Raw genomic sequence first — 19,124 nt, forward strand, 5'->3', positions numbered from 1 at the left:
CTTGACACCAGTCAATCAAAAATTAATTCCAGCCAAGAATACTAATATGGTGGGGGTAGGGGGAGAATGTTTTCTTCTCTTTCTCTTCCCAACCTTCCAGACCCTTCATCCCTTGATCAATGTCTCTCCTGGAAAAAAACATTAACTATTCTGATTGGTCAGAATCAAAACCATTCCTAGGACCCCACTGGGAGTCCATGCCCTCATGACAAGCTCTGAACTTTTAATTTTCACATCCAATACTTAGTTATAAAGGGTACTTTTGTGTTTTCTGTTACTTGTTGAAAAGTACATCTGGGAAAGTTCTCCAAATTGACAAGGGAAGACCCTCCTGCTGTGTCTCTGATTTGTCTGTAATCTGTAGGTAAACCAAACCAGTGAGGCCCTCTCTGTAGACAGTAACTTGTTAATTTGTAATTGTTCTCACAGTCTGCCTCTTGTATTCATAAGAATTCTGGCTTCTAGATTTAGATTTGAGAAGAAGTAGAAAGGGCCACATGAACCTAAGACCTATAATATTTGACAGAGATTCTTAGGCTACCAAAACCATTTTCCTCTACATTAACTGTATTTTCTGTATTTTCCCCAGCTTTATAGAGATATAATTGATATACAACATTGTGTAAATTTAAGGTATACAAAGTGGTGATTTGATATATGTACATATTACAACATTATTCCTTCCATAACACATCCATCACCTCACATTTTTACAGTGTGTGTCTGTATGCGTGTGGTGAGATCTACTCTTAGCAAATTTCAATTATATAATAAATATTGTTAACGTTAGTCACCATGCTGAATATTAGATTCCCCAGATCTAACATCCAAGTTGCAAATGGCAGGATTTCCTTTTTATTAGGCTGAATAATATTCCATTATTTATACACACACATATATATATATCACCTTTTCTTTATTCAGTCATCCATCAATGGACATTCAGCTGGTTTCCATGTAATGGTTATGGTGAATAATGTTTCAATGAACATGGGATGCATATATCTTTTCAAGATAGTGATCTTTATTTCCTTTAGATATATACTCAGAAGTGGGATTTCTGGATCATATAGTAGCCATATTTTTCATTTTTTAGAGGAAATTCTATACTGTTTTCCATAATGTTTGACCAATTTACCTTTCCACCAAGAGTACACCAAGGTTCAGTTTTCTCCACATCTTTTTTTATCTCTTCTCTTTTTCATAATAACCATTCTAACAGGTATGAAGTGATATCTCATTGTGGTTTTGATTTGCATTTCTCTGATGATTAGTGATGTTGAGCACCTTTTCATGTACCTGTTGGCCATCTGTATATCTTCTTTAGAAAAATGTCTATTCAGATTCTCTGCCCATTTAAAAAATCATATTATTATTATTATTATTATTTTGCTATTGAGTTGTATGAAGTACTTATATATTTTTAATATTAACCCCTTACTGATATATGATTTGTAAATATTTTCCCATTCCATAGGTTGAAGTTTCTGTTTCTGTGCAGAAGTCTTTTAGCTTGGTGTAGTCCTGTTTGTTTATTTTTGCATTGTTTCTTCTTGCCAAGATCAATGTCAAGGAACACTTCCTCTGTGTTTTCCTCTAGGAACATTATGATTTCAGGTCTTATGTTTAAGTCTTTAATCCATTTTAAATTAACTTTTGTGAGTGGAATAAAATGGGGTCTTGTTTCATCCAGTTTTCCCAACACCATTTATTGAAAAGACTATCTTTTCCTCAATGAATATTCTTGACTCCCTTGTCAAATATTAGTTGACTGTATATGCGTGGATGTATTTCTGGGCTCTCTATTCTATTTCATTGGTTTGTGTGTCTGTTTTTATCCTTGTGTGTGTTTTGATTACTATAACTTTGTAGTATAGATTGAAATCAGAAAATGTGATGCCTCCAGCTTTATTCTTCTTTCTCAAAATTGCTTTGGCCATTCAGGATCTTTCGTGGTTTTATATTAATTTTAGGATACCTTTTTCTACTCCTGTGGACAATGCCATTGGAGTTTTGGTAGGGACTGCACTGAATATGTAGATATCTTTGGGTAGAATCAACATTTCAACAATATTACTTCTGGTCCATGAACACGGAATATCCTCCCATTTATTTGTGTCTTCTTAAATCTCTTTCATCAAAGTGTTGTAGTTTTCAGTATACAGATCTTTCATTTCCTTGCTTAAATTTATTCCTAAGTATTTTGTTCTTTTTGATGGTATTGTTAATGGGGTATTATCTTTCAGATATTTCATTGTTAGTGGGTTGAAATGCAACTTATTTTCATGTTGATTTTGTATCCTGTGACTTTACTGAATTCATTTATTAGTTCTAATAGTTTTTTGGTGGGGCCTTTAGGGTTTACTATATATTAGGTCATGTCATCTGCAGAGACAGTTTTTCTTTTTCCTTTCTAATTTGGTTGTCTTTTCTTTCTTTTTCTTGCCTAATTGCTCTGGCTGGGACTTCTAGTAATATGTTGAATAAGAGTGGTGAGAATGAAAACCTGTATCTTGTTCTTGATCTTCAAAGAGAAACTTTCAGCTTTTCACCATTGAATATGATATTAGTTGTGGGTTTGTCATATACGCCTTTATTTTACTGAGATTTTTTCCTTCTATACCCATTAAATTGAGAACTTTTATCATGTAAGAGTGTTGAATTTTGTCAAATGCATTTTTCTGTATCTATTGAGGGGATCATATGTTTTTTTTAATTGAAGTATAGTCGATTTACAATATTGTGTTACTTTCAAGGGTACAGCAAAGTGACATATATACATATATATTCAGATTCTTTTCCATTATAGGTTATTACAAGATACTGAATATAGTGCCCTGTGCTATACAGTCAATCCTTGTTGCTTATCTATTTTATGTATAATAGCTTGTATCTGTTAATCCCACACTCCTAATTTATCACTACTAATCTCCCTAGAGGATCATATGATTTTTATCCTTCATTCTATTATTGTGGTGGTGTATCATATTTATTGATTTCCATACATTGAAACATGCTTGCATTCCAGGGATACATCCCACTTTATCATGGTATTTAATCCTTTTAATGTGGTGTTGAGTTTAATTTGCTAGAATCTTTTGGAGGATTTTTGTGTCAGTATTCATCTGGGATATTGGCTTGTACTTTTCCTTTCTCATAGTGTCCTCATCTGGCTTGGGTATCAGGGTAATACTACCTTCATAAAATGAGTGTAGACATGTTCCTGCCTCTTCAATGTTTTGGAAGAGTTTGAAAAGAATTTGTATTGATTTTTCTTTAAATGTTTGGTTGAATTCACCAGTGAAATCATTTGGTCCTTGTCTTTTGTTTGTTGGGAAGTTTTATTTTCTGTATTCTTAATGCTCTGGCATCTGGGGCTTCACTAACTGAAGAGGGACTTCCCCTCCCAGGTTAGCTAAATTCCCAAAGATAGCAAGTGATTCACCCAGTAGTACACTGTTCATATGTAAATTAACCAATCTAAAGCTTATATTTTCTCCCTCCCCACCTCCTTTATTGGGCTCCCACATTCTGGGGCAATATTCCCCTGTGCTAATCACCTCAGGACTAAGTATCACACAACTAGGGACTGCCTATGTGCCCCAGAGCCTGATGTAATTATTCAAACTAGCCAATCCTACGCCTGTTTAACCTGTTTTACCTATTCCGTGGAAATCACAGAAAACTTCTTGCTCATATTTTCCTCTTACACCCTATGATTCTTGACCAACCCTGCTGCTTTCCCACATGGCCTTAAGTGGTATAGCCTGCCTTCTTCTCTTGGGCACAATGCATAACAAACTGTCTTTTCAATGGCGATCATCTCCTGATCCGTTGGCTTCATCATATCTGAGTGATACTAAAACCTACATTTTAAAACATCCTCATATTTCTTCTTACTGACAGAGTCTTCCTCCTATTATAGAAGCTGATAATGCCATTTATTCTCTTTTTCCATTTCTTTGCAGTTAGTGTAGCCAAGGGATCCAGTTCTGGTCAATGAAACAAAAGAAGTCTTTGACAAGGCTTCTGAAAATTATATTCCTTCTAAATAAAGGTCAAGAGATTCCCGAAGAAAGCTCCTTTCTGCTCTCTTTAGGCTTAGATTTCGGACACAATTGTGTTCAGACGTGATGCTTGGAGGTGAAGCTGTCCCCTTGCAACTAGGAAACAACACATCTCCAGATGAAAGCCAACACATTGAGGACTGTGCCAGAGGCAGGAAGGAAAGGGTGTTGTTGCCAGAAGTCAGTATCAAGTCTTTACACATTTGTACCAAGTACAACCTAGCTCTAGATGACTTTTATGTAAGACAGTACATTCCTTACCATTTAAGTCAGTTTTAGTAGTATGTTCTGCAACTTGTATCCAATAACAGCCTAAATGGTAACAACAGCTTTCAGGATGATTATAGGGCTCTCCACAAGATTATTAAAATAGTATTTATTTCTCAGTTGGCTTTTAATCTTTATGTGTTTTCCCTCATGAAATAGAGCCATGGAATGTCTAGAAGGGAAAAGCTATGAAAGGACACTGAACACCTAATACAATATTTAGTTGTTAGGGTAAGCTGTGACAAAGTGAGATGGTGGCATGGACATATATACACTACCAAAAGTAAAATAGATAGCTAGTGGGAAGCAGCTGCATAGCACAGGGAGACTAGCTTGGTGCTTTGTGACCACCTAGAGGGGTGGGATAGAGAGGGTGGGAGGGAGGGAGACGCAAGAGGGAAGAGATATGGGAACATATGTATATGTATAACTGATTCACTTTATTATAAAGTAGAAACTAACACACCATTGTAAAGCAATTATACTCCAATAAAGATGTTAAAAAAATTAGTTGTCCACAACAAAACTTCCTTACAAGTTCGTTGCTTAGGAAGAATTAGAAATTTTAAGAGAATACAAAGAAAAACATTTATGGCTTATTGTAGATGACTATGTAGTTATCTAATTTTTTTTTTTTTTTTGCGGTATGCGGGCCTCTCACTGTTGTGGCCTCTCCCGTTGCGGAGCACAGGCTCCGGATGCGCAGGCCCAGTGGCCATGGCTCACGGGCCCAGCCGCTCTGCGGCATATGGGATCCTCCCAGACCGGGGCACGAACCCGTATCCCCTGCATCGGCAGGCAGACTCTCAACCACTGCGCCACCAGGGAGGTCCTATGTAGTTATCTATATCATATTATATAAAGTTCTGTTTATATCACATGCTTTAATAAGTATCAATAAATACTTTTCTTGTCTTCATAAATGTACAAGTTAAAAATACCTCAAGCCAAAAGTAAACTTAGATGTATGGAATAGAGAGGTAGCTATTGTATGGTGGTAAAAACCAAGGTCCCTGGAGGCATGCTGTCTAAATTTATAATCGTGGTTTAGCATCTTACTATGTATATAATAATGGGAAAGGAATAACTCAAATTGCCTCAGTTTTCTAATTTTTAAATGGGATGATAACAATAGTACGTGTAGTAGTTGTGGTTATATATACATTATATATATATATATATAATATAATCTCCTATAGACAATCAGTTATATTTTCACCTGCTATAATTTCATCTGTTTTTTGCCCAGTTCATCAAACCAAGATCAGACCCTTCAAGAAATGTTGGTAAAGTTCATATATTCCAGAAATATAGTTCTATTAGTCTAATCCTTATATTTTGTACATACTAACTTGATCTTTTACCTCACAGCTTAATTTTTTCAAGCAAGAGTATTTCTATCACCCTAAAAGCTCAATAATTCGGGTGGATAATGTTTTCCCTTTTTGTCTTATTTAATGTCAAAAATATTCTCTGCACTGAATTCCAGCTCAGGGAGAAATAAAAGATGAAAACTTAGTGGACTAGTATGAACACACCAGTCTCCTGGGAATCACTGCTGCACATTTTCAGCAAATTTCCTTACAATAAAGTCAACCTGTAAATCATTGTCTTTTTACCTATTATATCACCTTAGAGAATCCATGACTATGTGGCCATTACTATTACTAAGCACCTACTATACATCAAATACTCTACAAAGTGTTTGATCTGCATTAGCTGATCCTACAAAAAGCTCATGTCGTACATGAGGTTCAGGGGAATCAAGCCAGTTGTCCAAGGTCATATAACTAGTAAGTGGTAGAGCTAGGATTAGAACTAGAGACTATTTTTGTGCCCAATTGTTTTCCGTCCATGAAACCCTGCTAACTTCCAGAGGATAAAATAGTCTTAAAATGATTTTTTTTGTGATTTTTTGGGTGGTAATATACATATAACATAAAATTTACCATTAGTGACATTTAGTACATTTACTATGTTGTACAACTATAATCACATCTAGTTCAAGAATGTTTTCATTACCCCAAAAGGAAGCCTGATACTCATTAAGCAGCCTCTCCCCATTTCCCCTTCCCCCCCTGCCACTGATAACCACTAATCTTCCTTCTGTTACTAGGAGTGTTCCTATTTTAGATATTCCACATAAATGGAATCATACAATTATTTAATGGCCTTTAAAATTTTTAAATATAGAAAGTATATAAAACCAAATTATTGAAACTTTATCTTATAATTGGAAAATTTGTAGATTAATTAATACAATAATTTTGGTCTTAATAAAATAATTTTGATCTTGGGATCTTTGCTTCATTTATATCATGGGAACTATTGCCAAAAGAGTCCAGGGTTTAGAGTAAAGAGGTTTGGATCTATGGCCTATCTCAGTGATTTTCTGACTTTGTGATGCTAGGGAATTAATTCAAGATAACATTCTGGGTCTACAGAGTGGTCAGTCTACACCATCTTGAATTCCAGTCTTAGAAAGTTCCTCCCTTGCAGGCTGTGTTTTAGGAACAAGTCTTAACTCAGGTAGCAGCAGCTGGGTAGCACAATCCCTACTGTCCTAAGAATCAGGTCTATTTCTATAAATAATATTCAAAGTAAAAATAAAGAGGTGACTAATTACATCATACGACTTTAAAGCCATCATCACACCTAGCGCCACCCCAAATATAGTCTCAGTCAGATTTTCCATCTGACTATTAAACTCAACTTTTGAATAAATGTGTAGTTTCCAGGAGGTCAATGCTGAACTGAACACATCTCATCTAGTTGCTAAGATGTTCTTACACTTTGTGTGCTGTGAAAACACCATTTTGAGCTGAGTGTTTGTATCAGAGCACCATGTCCTGCTTTTCCCAGGAGAAATCAGCTTGATTTTCCTACTGACTTACCAAGCATCTCTAGTAAACATTCCGGCTGCTACTGGATCAAGTCAGTTTGTGATGCCCATTAGACCTGGTTTGCATTGCTCTTCTTCATGGCGGCCAGTTACAATGCCAGGGTCTCAGCTTCTCACGACTCTGGTGTCATCCATTCTCATTTCCTTTCTTTGCCTACTGGTGTCTGATACTGGAGAAACTGTAGCAAGACATTTAAGTGCTTAGGCTGTGGCACCTGTGGCTGCTCTACTCTCTGACCCTCCACATACAAGCTGGGGGAGCGTGGACAAGTTTCCTGACATCACTTCTCTAAACTTCTGTTTCCTTACTTGCGCACTGTAAAAAGAAAAATGTTTGTTGTCACGTGGATCTGGAAATATGCAGCACATCCCATGAAGATGTGCATCAAAATGGCCAATGTAACATGGGTTTTGGTGTTTAAACTGACATCCAGGGTAGATTGGGCTGGAAAAAGTTTTGTACATCGTATTCTACAAGGAATGTTTGAGAACATGAAAAAGAAATAGGATGCAGTAATAACTAACATTCACAGCACATGGAAGAGACAGGAGTTATCATCTACATTTAATGATGAGAAAACCAAAGGATAGCAAGGTTAACCAGTCCAAGTTCACAGAGCAAGTCAATGATAGGGCGGGGATTTGGTCTGAGGCAGCTTATCTCCAAAGTCTGCTAAACATATCTCTATATTTCCTGAACAATTCATCCAGAAACGAATTTCAATAAAGTTTATTTTATTGTCAATGGTAAAACTAGGTCCGATGAGAGTCAATAAGGAGGTTAATTTCTGCATGTTCTAACAATATTAGCAATGAAGCTCTGATACCCTATGAGGAAATAAATTCTGAAGCAATACACATGTTCAAGCAGAGGTTGCAGCATAATCTTTGGGGACTTACAGTTAAAAGAGTTTCTGCACTGAAAATGGCTCTTGAGGCCTGATGAATCCTGGGTTTCTTCCTAAGATTCCATGAATGTAGACCACAGTACTCTAGAATAGATCTGCCACTTTCTGCATGACTCCAGCTTGTCCAGCACATGGCTGGATCACTCATACACATCAATTCTAATCTTCAATATAGTCCTGAAAATAGCTGTTCTTATCCCCATTTTACAGAGGGAGACACTGGTTTCAGATACATACTCAATTAGGAAATGATTGGTATTTTCCCAGGCCTCCTAATTCAAAACCTTCTGTCCTTTAAAAGCCACTTTTGTGTAATAGTGAATCCCTCAACAATAGCCAAAAAATGAGGTATTGGTGCAGGAGTACTTACCTGATTCATTCCTGACTGTGTTCTCTTTAATTGTTATAATATTAATGTAGATGAGGGTGGTGACAGCATTTATAATCATAATCTGAATGCCACTTTAATTGGCTTTTATTGCTGCTTGGAAATGGGTCAGGGCTGTAAATGGAATAAAGTTGAAATGTCGTTTTCAATACTTAATAGAATCCAATTAGAATTTTATTGATTAATTAGTGTCTACATGAAGCATTTTATTTTTCTAAAGGCCAGTATTGCTCCTGACTGTTCCTTAAATGTTAACATATTCAGATAATTATAACTGCATCATACTTGCTTCTTAGACTGTTTGAATTATTTGCTGTTATCAAGGTTTCAGATTCAAGTAAAGCAATCTTTTAAAATAAAAATGATCTTTAAATAAAGTAATCATCATAGAAAATATCTCTTAAACACCCATTAATTTATGACTATAAACATGTTAGCACCCTTCTACACAGAAGTTCATCTGCAAATGCTTTAGAGGTAACAAAGAGGGGCTGGATAAAAAGGGAGACCCTACAGCCAATGGAGATCCCTGAAACATAGCAGTGTTTTAAGGTCAAATGTATTGCTTAAGGAATTTCAAATCTCAAAGTATAGTATAGCAACATGAATGAGAAACCCAGGTTTAAAACTCAGTCCAAGTATATCCAACAAGTGGTGTTTGATGAAATCCTGTTTCAAGTGTCACTTAACAACTATTTGCTATCACCTCCGATTTCTCTGAAACAAGCTGACCTGAGATTTGAAGATACTCAGACACTTGGTGCCTGAAGAAATGTGATTAAATGGAAGAAATTGGGAACAGGAAAAAATGTGTTTAGCAATTTCTGTTTGTTGGGCCGATGCCTATCTGTACTAGGTCGATGATTTTATCATGAATGGAAAGACCAGCAAAAAATAGGTATGTATTTTTATCAAGTGAATTAAAAGAATCATGTACCTGTGACACATATAAGTCTCAAATTATATTCTTTTTTTATTATTAGTTTCTGTTTTATAACAATGTGAATCAGTCATACATATACATCTGTTCCCACATCCCTTCCGTCTTACGTCTCCCTCCCTCCCACCCTCCATATCCCACCCCTCCAGGTGGTCACAAAGCACCAAGCTGATCTCCCTGTGCTATGCGGCTGCTTCCCACTATCTATCTAACTTATGTTTGGTACTGTATATATGTCCATACCTCTCTATCGCTTTGTCACAGCTTATCCTTCCCCCACCTCATATCCTCAAGCCCATTCTCAACTAGGTCTGTGTCTTTATTCCTGTTTTACCCCTAGGTTCTTCATGACATTTTTTTCTTAAATTCCATATATATGTGTTAGCATACGGTATTTGTCTTTCTCTTTATGACTTACTTCACTCTGTATGACAGACTCTAGTTCTATCCACCTCATTACAAATAGCTCAGTTTCATTTCTTTTTATGGCTGAGTAATATTCCATTGTATATATGTGCTACATCTTCTTTATCCATTCATCCGATGATGGACACTTAGGTTGTTTCCATCTCTGGGCTATTGTGAAGAGAGATGCAATGAACATTTTGGTACATGTCTTTTTTTGAATTATGGTTTTCTCAGGGTATATGCCTAGTAGTGGGATTGCTGGGTCATATGGTAGTTCTATTTGTAGTCTTTTAAGGAACCTCCATACTGTTCTCCATAGTGGCTGTACCAATTCACATTCCCGCCAGCAGTGCAAGAGTGTTTCCTTTTCTCCACACCCTCTCCAGCATTTATTGTTTCTAGATTTTTTGATGATGGCCATTCTGACTGGTGTGAGATGATATCTCATTGTAGTTTTAATTTGCATTTCTCTAATGATTAATGATGTTGAGCATACTTTCATGTGTTTGTTGGTAGTCTGTATATATTCTTTGGAGAAATGCCTATTTAACTCTTCTGCCCATTTTTGGATTGGGTTGTTTGTTTGTTTTGTTATTGAGCTGCGTGAGCTGTTTATAAATTTTAGAGATTAATCCTTTGTCAGCTGCTTCATTTGCAAATATTTTCCCCCATTCTGAGGGTTGCCTTTTGGTCTTGTTTATGGTTTCCTTTGCTGTGCAAAAGCTTTGAAGTTTCATTAGGTCCAATTTGTTTATCTTTGTTTTTATTTCCATTTCTCTAGGAGGTGGGTCCAAAAGGATCTTGCTGTGATTTATGTCATAGAGTGTTCTGCCTATGTTTTCCTCTAAGAGTTTGATAGTTTCTGGCCTTACATTTAGGTCTTTAATCCATTTTGAGGTTATTTTTGTGTATGGTGTTAGGGAATGATCTAATCTCATACTTTTACATGTCCCTGTCCAGGTTTCCCAGAACCACTTATTGAAGAGGCTGTCCTTTCTCCACTGTACATTCCTGCCTCCTTTATCAAAGATAAGTTGGCCATATGTGCGTGGGTTTATCTCTGGGCTTTCTATCTTGTTCCATTGATCTATCTTTCTGTTTTTGTGCCAGTACCACACTGTCTTGATTACTGTAGCTTTGTAGTATAGTCTGAAGTCAGGGAGCCTGATTCCTCCAGCTCCGTTTTTCGTTCTCAAGATTGCTTTGGTTATTCGGGGTCTTTTGTTTTTCCAAACAAATTTTGAAATTTTTTGTTCTAGTTCTGTGAAAAATGCCAGTGGTAGTTTGGTAGGGATTGCATTGAATCTGTAGATTGCTTTGGGTAGTAGAGTCATTTTCACAATATTGATTCTTCCAATCCAGGAACATGGTATATCTCTCCATCTATTTGTATCTTCTTTAATTTCTTTCATCAGTGTCTTATAATTTTCTGCATACAGGTCTTTTGTCTCCTTAGGTAGGTTTATACCTAGATATTTTATTCTTTTTGTTGCAATGGTAAATGGGAGTGTTTTCTTGATTTCACTTTCAGATTTTTCATCATTAGTGTCCAGGAATGCCAAAGATTTCTGTGCATTAATTTTGTATCCTGCTACTTTACCAAATTCATTGATTAGCTCTAGTAGTTTTCTGGTGGCATCATTAGGATTCTCTATGTATAGTATCATGTCATCTGCAGACAGTGACAGCTTTACTTCTTCTTTTCTAATTTGGATTCCTTTTATTTCCTTTTCTTCTCTGATTGCTGTGGCTAAAACTTCCAAAACTATGTTGAATAAGAGTGGTGACAGTGGGCAGCCTTATCTTGTTCCTGATCTTAGTGGAAATGGTTTCAGTTTTTCACCATTGAGGACAATGTTGTCTGTGGGTTTGTCATATATGGCCTTTATTATGTTGAGGAAAGTACCCTCTATGCCTACTTTCTGCAGGGTTTTTATCATAAATGGGTGTTGAATTTTGTCGAAAGCTTTCTCTGCATCTATTGAGATGATCATATGGTTTTTCTTCTTCAATTTGTTAATATGGTGTATCACATTGATTGATTTACATATATTGAAGAATCCTTGCATTCCTGGAATAAACCCCACTTGATCATGGTGTATGATCCTTTTAATGTGCTGTTGGATTCTGTTTGCTCGTATTCTGTTGAGGATTTTTGCACCTATGTTCATCAGTGATATTGGCCTGTAGTTTTCTTTCTTTGTGACATCCATGCCTGGTTTTGGTGTCAAGGTGATGGTGGCCTCGTAGAATGAGTTTGGGAGTGTTCCTCCCTCTGCTATACTTTGGAAGAGTTTGAGAAGGATAGGTGTTAGCTCTTCTCTAAATGATTGATAGAATTCACCTGTGAGGCCATCTGGTCCTGGGCATTTTTTTGTTGGAATATTTTTAATCACAGTTTGAATTTCAGTGCTTGTGATTTGTCTATTCATATTTTCAATTTCTTCCTGATTCAGTCTTGGCAGGTTGTGCATTTCTAAGAATTTGTCCATTTCTTCCAGGTTGTCCATTTTATTGGCATAGAGTTGCTTGTAGTAATCTCTCATGATCTTTTGTATTTCTGCAGTGTCAGTTGTTACTTCTCCTTTTTCATTTCTAATTCTATTGATTTGAGTCTTCTCCCTTTTTTTCTTGATGAGTCTGGCTAATGGTTTATCAATTTTGTTTATCTTCTCAAAGAACCAGCTTTTAGTTTTATTGATCTTTGCTATCGTTTCCTTCATTTCTTTTTCATATATTTCTGATCTGATCTTTATGATTTCTTTCCTTCTGCTAACTTTGGGGTGTTTTTGTTCTTCTTTCTGTAATTGCTATAGGTGCAGGGTTGGGTTGTTTACTCGAGATGTTTCCTGTTACTTAAGGTGGGATTGTATTATTATAATCTTCCCCCTTAGAACTGCTTTTGCTGCGTCCCATAGGTTTTGGGTCGTCGTGTATCCATTGTCATTTGTTTCTAGGTATTTTTTAATTTCCTCTTTGATTTCTTCAGTGATCACTTCGTTACTAAGTTGTGTATTGTTTAGCTTCCATGTGTTTGTATTTTTTACAGATCTTTTCCTGTAATTGATGTCTAGTCTCATAGCATTGTGGTCGAAAAATATACTTGATACAGTTTCAATTTTCTTAAATTTACCAAGGCTTGATTTGTGACCCAAGATATGATCTATCCTGGAGAATGTTCCATGAGCACTTGAGAAAAATGTGTACTCTGTTGTTTTTGGATGGAATGTCCTATAAATATCAATTAAGTCCATCTTGTTTAATGTATCATTTAAAGCTTGTGTTTCCTTATTTATTTTCATTTTGGATGATCTGTCCATTGGTGAAAGTGGGGTCTTAAAGTCCCCTACCATGAGAGTGTTACTTTCGATTTCCCCTTTTATGGCTGTTAGTATTTGCCTTATGTATTGAGGTGCTCCTATGTTGGGTGCATAAATATTTACAATTGTTATATCTTCTTCTTGGATCGATCCCTTGATCATTATGTAGTGTCCTTCTTTGTCTCTTCTAATAGTCTTTATTTTAAAGTCTATTTTGTCTGATATAAGAATTGCTACTCCAGCTTCCTTTTGATTTCCATTTGCATGGAATATCTTTTTCCATCCCCTTACTTTTAATCTGTATGTGTCTCTAGGTCTGAAGTGGGTCTCTTGTAGACAGCATATATATGGTTCTTGTTTTTGTATCCATTCAGCCAATCTGTGTCTTTTGGTGGGAGCATTTAGTCCATTTCCATTTAAGGTAATTATTGATATGTATGTTCCTATTCCCATTTCCTTAATTCTTTTGGGTTCGTTATTGTAGGTATTTTCCTTCTGTTGTGTTTCTTGCCTAGAGAAGTTCCTTTAGCATTTGTTGTAGAGCTGGTTTGGTGGTGCTGAACTCTCTCAGCTTTTGCTTGTCTGTAAACGTTTTAATTTCTCCATCAAATCTGAATGAGATCCTTGCTGTGTAGAGTAATCTTGGTTGCAGCTTGTTCTCCTTCATCACTTTAAATATGTCCTGCCACTCCCTTCTGGCTTGTAGAGTTTCTGCTGAGAGATCAGCTGTTATCCTGATGGGGATTCCCTTGTGTGTTATTTGTTGTTTTTCTCTTGCTGCTTTTAATATGTTTTCTTTGTGTTTAATTTTTGACAGTTTGAGTAATATGTGTCTTGGCACATTTCTCCTTGGATTTATTCTGTATGGGACTCTCTGTGCCTCCTGGACTTGATTAACTATTTCCTTTCCCATATTAGGGAAGTTTTCAACTATAATCTCTTCAAATATTTTCTCAGTCCCTTTCTTTTTCTCTTCTTCTTCTGGAATCCCTATAATTCGAATGTTGGTGCATTTAATGTTGTCCCAGAGGTCTCTGAGACTGTCCTCAGTTCTTTTCATTCTTTTTTCTTTATTCTGCTCTGCAGCAGTTATTTCCACTATTTTATCTTCCACATCACTTATCCGTTCTTCTGCCTCAGTTATTCTGCTATTGATCCCATCTAGAGTATTTTCCATTTCATTTATTTTGTTTTTAATCGATGCTTGATTCATCTTTAGTTCTTCTAACTCCTTGTTAACTGTTTCTTGCATTTTGTCTATTCTATTTCCAAGATTTTTGATCATTTTACTATCATTATTCTGAATTCTTTTTCAGGTAGGCTGCCTATTACCTCTTCATTTGTTAGGTCTGGTGGGTTTTTATCTTGCTCCTTCTCCTGCTGTGTGTTTTTCTGTCTTCTCATTTTGCTTATGTTACTGTGTTTGGGGTCTCCTTTTTGCAGGCTGCAGATTCGTAGTTCCCGTTGTTTTTGGTGTCTGTCCCCAGTGGCTAAGGTTATTTCACTGGGTTGTGTAGGCTTCCTGGTGGAGGGGACTAGTGCCTGTGTTCTGGTGGATGAGGCTTGATCTTGTCTTTCTGGGGGACAAGTCCACATCTGGTGGTGTGTTTTCGGGTGCCTGTGGCCTTATTATGTTTTTAGGCAACCTCTATATTAATGGGTGGGGTTGTGTTCCTGTCTTGCTAGTTGCTTGGCATAGGGTGACCAGCACTGCAGCTTGCTGGTCGTTGAGTGAAGCTGGGTGCTGGTGTTGAGATGGAGATCTCTGGGTGATTTTCGCCACTTGATATTATGTGGAGCTTGGAGGTCTCTTGTGGACCCATGTCCTGAAGATGGCTCTCCTACTTCAGAGGCACAGGACTGACTCCTGGATTCAGCACCAAGAGCCTTTCATCTACCCGGCTCAGAATAAAAGGGAGAAAATGTAGAAAGAAAGAATTAGTAGAAGAAATAAAGAGAGAAAGAAAGAAGGAAAGAAAGGAAGAAAGAAAGAAAGAAAGGAAGGAAGGAGGGAGGGAGGGAGGAAAGAAAGAAAGAAAGAAAGAAAGACCGGAGGGAGGGAGGGAGGAAGGAAAGAAAGAAAGAAAGAAAGAAAGAAAGAAAGAAAGGAAGGAAGAAAGAAAGAAAGAAAGAAATACAGGAGGGAGGGAGGGAGAGAGGGAGGGAGGAAGGAAAGGAAAAGAAAGAAATGAGTGGGGAGGGAGTGAGGGAGGAAGGGAAGGTAGGAAAAAGAGAAAGAGAGAAGATAAAGTAAAATAGAATAAAGTATGATAAAATATAGTAGTGTTATTAAAATAAAAAAGTAATTATTAAAAAAAAAACGGATGGATAGAACCCTGGGACAAATGGTGGAAGCAGAGCTATACATAGAAAATCTCACATGGAAGCATATACATACACATTGACAAAAAGAGATCAAGGGGAAAAAAATCGTAAATCTTGCTCTCAAAGTCCACCTCCTTAATTTGGGATGATTCGCTGTCCACTCATGTATTCCACAGATGCAGGGTATATCAAGTTGATTGTGGAGCTTCAATCCGCTGCTTCCGAGGCTGCACAGAGAGTTTTCCCTGTCTCTTCTTTGTTCTCACAGCTCCCGGATCTCAGCTTTGGACTCGGCCCCGCCTCTCTGTGTAGGTCGCCGGAGGGCGTCTGTTCTTCGCTCAGACAGGACGGGTTTAAAGGAGTGGCTGATTCGGGTGCTCTGGCTCACTGAGGCCGAGGGGAGGGAGGGGCACAGTGTGTGGGGCGAGCCTGTGGCAGCAGAGGCCGGCGTGACGTTGCACCAGCCCGAGGTGTGCCATGCGTTCTCCCAGGGAAGCCGTCCCTGGATCCCGGGACCCCAGCTGTGACGGGCTGCACAGGCTCCCCGGAAGGGGGGTGTGGACAGTGACCTGCACTCGCACACAGGCCTCTTGGCGGTGGCAACAGCAGCCCCAGTGTCCCACGCCCGTCTCTGCGGTCTGCGCCTTTAGCCGCAGCTCGCGCCCGTCTCTGGAGCTCCTTTAAGCAGTGCTCTTAATCCCCTCTCCTTGCGCACCAGGAAACAAAGAGGGAAGAAAAAGTCTCTTGCCTCTTCGGCAGCTCCAGACTTTTTCCCGGACTCCCTCCCAGCCAGCCGTTGTGCACTAACCCCTTCAGGCTCTCTTCCCGCCGCCAGCCCCAGTCCTCTCCCTGCGCTCCGACTGAAAACCGATACCCGAGCCTCAGCTCCCAGCCCCGCCCGTCCCGGCAGGTGAGCAGACAAGCCACTCGGGCTGATGAGTGCCGGTAGGCACCGATCTTCTGTGTGGGAATCTCTCCGCTTTGCCCTCCGCACCCCTGTTGCTGCGCTCTCCTCCGTGACTCCGAAGCTTCCCCCTCCGCCAACCGCAGTCTCCGCCCACGAAGGGGCTTCCTAGTGTGTGGAAACCTTTCCTCCTTCACAACTCCCTCCCACTGGTGCAGGTCCCATCCCTATCCTTTTGTCTCTGTTTATTCTTTTTTCTTTTGGGTATGTGGGGAGTTTCTTGCCTTTCGGGGGGTCTGAGGTCTTCTGCCAGTGTTCAGTAGGTGTTCTGTAGGAGTTGTTCCACGTGTAGATGAATTTCTGGTGTATCTGTGGGGAGGAAGGTGATCTCCACGTCTTACTCTTCTGCCATCTTCCCTGATCTCTCTCAATTATATTCTGAAGGGACTTAAATTACTGATGATTTGGAAATATTTTCTAGCTGTATTAAAAATAAATACTGAGCATTTATCTATGGGAAAATATTTTGTTGATTTCACACATATTTGTGAAAATGAATATCTCCCGGTTATCTATATGCCAGGGACTGTACCACATGTTATTCAGATTTCACAAATTACTGCATAAAGTAGTATAATTATCCTCATTTTACATACAAAGATGATAACTAACTTAGACAAGGTTAAGTAACTTGCCTGAAATCATTCATTTATGTCTAAAGAGCAAAGTCTGGTCTTATTAGAACTACCTAGTAATAATAATAATAATAATAATAATAATAATAATAATAATAATAATAGCAAATGTCCTGGGCCATGCCTTTCCAGTTGAAACTGAGTCTTTGAGAGTGGGACCAAAACATCTACAGTGTATTAGTCAGAACCATGCACCTGATTTTTTCTCACCCCCAAAGATTCCGATATAAATATAAAATATTCCTGTATATATATATATATATATATATATATATATATATATATATATATATACACACACACACATACACACACACCTATATATGAGTCATATATTAATAAAATCCCTGCATATACATAAAAATTCTGCCTATATATATAAAAAGATTTATGTACGTACATAAAATATTCTGATCTCCTGAAAATGAATAGCCAAAGCAGTCTTGAGGGAATAAAATGGAGCTGGAGGAATCAGACTCCCTGACTTCAGACTATACTACAAAGCTACAGTAATCTATACAATATGGTACTGACACAAAAACAGAAATGTAGATCAACGGAACAGGATAGAAAGCCCAGAAATAAACTCATGCACCTATGGTCAACTAATCTATGACAAAGAAGGCAAGGATATACAATGGAGAAAAGACAGTCTCTTTGATAAGTGGTGCTGGGAAAACTGGACAGCTACATGTAAAAGAATGAAATTATAACACTCCCTAACACCATGCAAAAATAAACTCAAAATGGATTAGAGACCTTAATGTAAGACCAGACACTATAAAACTCTTATAGGAAATCATAGGGAGAACACTCTTTGACATAAATCACAGCGAGATCTTTTTTGATCTACCTCCTAGAGTAATGGAAATAAAAACCAAAATAAACAAATGGGACCTAATGAAACAAAAGGTTTTGCACAGCAAAGGAAACCATAAAAAAAGACAAAAAGACAATCCTCAGAATGGGAGTAAATATTTGCAAATGAATCAATGGACAAAGGATTAATCTCCAAAATATATAAACAGCTCATGCAGCTCAATATTAAAAAAAACAAACAACCCAATCAAAAAATAGGTAGAAGACCTAAATACTCATTTCTCCAAAGAAGACATACAGATGGCCAAGAAGCACCTGAAAAGCTGCTCTACATCACTAATTATTAGAGCAATGCAAATCAAAACTACAATGAGATATCACTTCACATCAGTTAGAATGGGCATCATCAGAAAATATACAAACAACAAATGTTGGAGAGTGTGTGGGAAAAGGGAACCCTCTTGCACTGCTGGTGGAAATGTGAAGTGATACAGCCACTATGGATAACAGTATGGAGGTTTCTTAAAAAACTAAAAGTAGAATTACCATATGACCCAGCAATCCCACTACTGGGCATATACCCTGAGAAAACCATAATTCAAAAAGACACATGTACCCCAATATTCATTGCAGCACATTTACAATAGCCAGGTCGTGGAAGCAACCTAAATGTCCATTGACAGATGAATGGATAAAGAAGATGTGGTACATATATACAATGGGATATTACTCAGACATAAAAAGGAACAAAATTGGGGCATTTGTAGAGAGGTGGATGGATCTAGAGACTGTTATACAGAGTGAAGTGAATCAGAAAGAGAAAAACAAATAATGCATAGTAAGGCTTATATGTAGATACTAGAAAAATGGTACAGATGAACCGGTTTGCAGGGCAGAATAGAGACACAGTTGTAGAGAACAAACGTATGGACACCAAGGGAGGAAAGTGGCAGGTGGTGGTGGTCATGGTGGAATGAATTGGGAGATTGGGATTGACACGTATACACTAATGTGTGTAAAATAGATAACTAATAAGAACCTGCTGTGTAAAAATAAAATTAAATTAAATTTAAAAAAAAGTTCCTTTAAGATCTTAAGAACTACAATGCAGGAAACACAGATTTAGTTAAACCAAAAGGGTGTTCTGAAAAAAAGGGAGAGTCAGGGGCTTATAAAGACAA

The sequence above is a fragment of the Mesoplodon mirus genome (genome assembly GCF_964341445.2).
Source record: "Mesoplodon mirus genome assembly, chromosome: 8".
Lineage (NCBI taxonomy): Eukaryota > Metazoa > Chordata > Mammalia > Artiodactyla > Ziphiidae > Mesoplodon > Mesoplodon mirus.